Genomic DNA, 2579 nt, shown 5'->3' with positions numbered 1-2579 from the left:
CTGTGTGTGTGCTGCGGCACCGTAATGCGCCACCAGCACCTGCCTCTCCTCACACTCACTCAATTGAGTGCAAGTCTCGACTTGAAATTTGAGGACTTTGCACCAAATTGTGCCAAAGTGCCACAAAAAGGCAATTTAGGCAGTTTAATCTTTTTTTTTTCCATTATTTTATTTTTATCGCATTGGGGAAAATGTATGCAAAGATTCTAAAATGTGTAATATTAAATTTAGACACCTATATGTATCAACTAAAGGGTAAAATTGACAAACCTCTGAGACGTAACATTCCCTATGCCAACGTTTTAAGCATAAGTACTTTTTTTTTTTTTTTTTTTTGCACTCATATAATTGCTCCCCTACCCACTGTTAAATGTGCCACTGGTGTTAGGTAGGCTGCTGAGCACAATTTCAAAACGAAGGTAAAAAACGACCAAAGTCAAATTAAAATGAGTTGAGGACAATAAAAAGGTCTTACATTAAGTCACATGTGTCAAACTCAAGACCTGGGGGACAGATACGGCCCACCACATCATTTTATGTGGCCCGCGAAGACAAATTGTGCATCAAATTCGTGTGTCATTACTAGAATTACAAATTGTCTTCACTTTTAATATCTGTTTTTTTAAATATTTGACCAGTTTTTACTCATCTGATTTAAAAACGAGTTATTTGTCAGTTTTGTAGCTTTTGCTGTATATAATATGAGATGCTCATACATTTATTTAGGTTGACAGTCATAATGGCCCTCCGAAAGAAGCTATGACTGCAATGCGGCCCGCGAAAAAATTCAATTTGCTCAAAAGTGTGAATGGGACAACACTTACGGGAGTTTAATCTACCCCTTGGTGTCACCTAATTTCAGGTCATTGTTTTTATGATGCAAGCAACTGAAATGTCCCTGTGAAAGCTTCGTTTTTCTGCTCCTTGTTGGGTCTCAAAACGGCAGTTGAAATTCTCACCTTTCGATACCATTAGAACCCCAAAACAATTGTTCCCATTGACAACAATTCCATCTGTGCAATACACATGCAAAATACTACTGTGCCGTAGCAAACCCTTTCTATACGGAGTTGAACTTATTCGTTAGAAAGTGTCAGAGGAGAAAAGTGAGGTAAAGCAAAGGCAGGTGCGGAGTGATCACAAAGAAGAAATTCACCTCAAGCTGTGCTGTGCTCCCCTGTGAGATATCGCTTTGACTGAAAGAATGGTGAGGTTTTTTTTTCTGCTTGAGGCTTGGCAGCATACTGTCCTGCTCTCATTGTTGTTACTGCCAGTTCTCTCAAGTTCGGAACTATAACAACATCTACAGGCAAGAATAGCGTTTTATTTATTTTATGTTTCATTGGTCCATTTTGATTATGTGGTCCAAAGTAAAATAAAACAAGATACTTTGTTGAGAGCGGCTAACAGGAGAGAGAAATCTTGGCAGCAGGTTAAAGTAGAAGTGGGGAAAAAAAGCTACAGCATAAAAGGAATTCACAGAAACGAAGTGTCTTGTAAAAAAAAAAAGACAATATGAGTGTACACCCCAAAAATCCCTCCTGTCTAGGAGATGACACAATGCTTGTGAAGTTCCATTATTCTGGAAGAGAAGGGGTGGATAAGACTTATCATCAATGCTCCATTAACCTTTAACTGGCGTTGCAATTTCAAGACAGAGCTGTTCTGAAACCGCCTTTCCAAAAAAGCATTACCTTCTTCTTGGCTCACCTTGTCAACAGCAATGCTGCTGTTCATTTTCAGACTGAAGAATAAAAATCCCCAATCTGTGAAATTCACCCGAAGCCGGACGTATACAATGCCGAGCTCGAGCTGAGATTTGTGCATTATCCAAGCAGTAGGCACTTATTTTTTTTGTTATGGGAAAATGAAGCTTTAAAGTCGCTTCATGAACCTGTTGTTTTTTGCCTCCTCTAGATGGCACTGTTAGTTTATATAAGGGTGTTGAGGAAATCAGCCCATTTTCCCAGAGAGAGTCCCAGCTATAGGAGTCCGAAAATACAACTGGTTTGTGAAGAAAATTTGAAGCTTCACTTTCCCATCTTATTTATTATTTAGTAGAGAAACAATGCGTTTGACATTGTGGTATGTTCATACATTGCAAGTGTTGGTTTAAAACAAGCCCCGGTACAATTTAACGATATATTATTGGGGGTCATTCAGGCAAATGGGATTATCTGAACTTTGTCGTGCATCAAACAAGCGGTTGGCTGATACTACTAAAAGACGCAGGTTGCGGTAGCAGTGAAGTAGATACCGTGCTAAAACTCAAAAGATTGTAAATAAATCATGGGTGGTAAAACAAGGACTTCAGAATGTCAAGGGATACGTAAATATAAACTGCACTTGCATCATTGCAAAAAATATATGGAAGGTGGTGTGGCAGATTCCAATATCTGTGAATGAGTAGATGTGAAGGTGATTCTCATATCTCCTTTCTGACAGGCTCAACAAACTTCCGCCCCCTTGAGATTCCGCACCAGTCAGCCCTGATAGCACACAATTCACTTCTCCTCTCATGTGCACACACGAACCGACACACAAATACACGTGCACTCACCCAGAACTGGCCTTTTTAT

Source organism: Syngnathus scovelli, chromosome 11 (genome assembly GCF_024217435.2).
Source record: "Syngnathus scovelli strain Florida chromosome 11, RoL_Ssco_1.2, whole genome shotgun sequence".
Classification (NCBI taxonomy): Eukaryota; Metazoa; Chordata; class Actinopteri; order Syngnathiformes; family Syngnathidae; genus Syngnathus; species Syngnathus scovelli.
The sequence above is the reverse complement of the archived record's forward strand: the minus strand, read 5'-3'. Positions refer to the sequence as shown.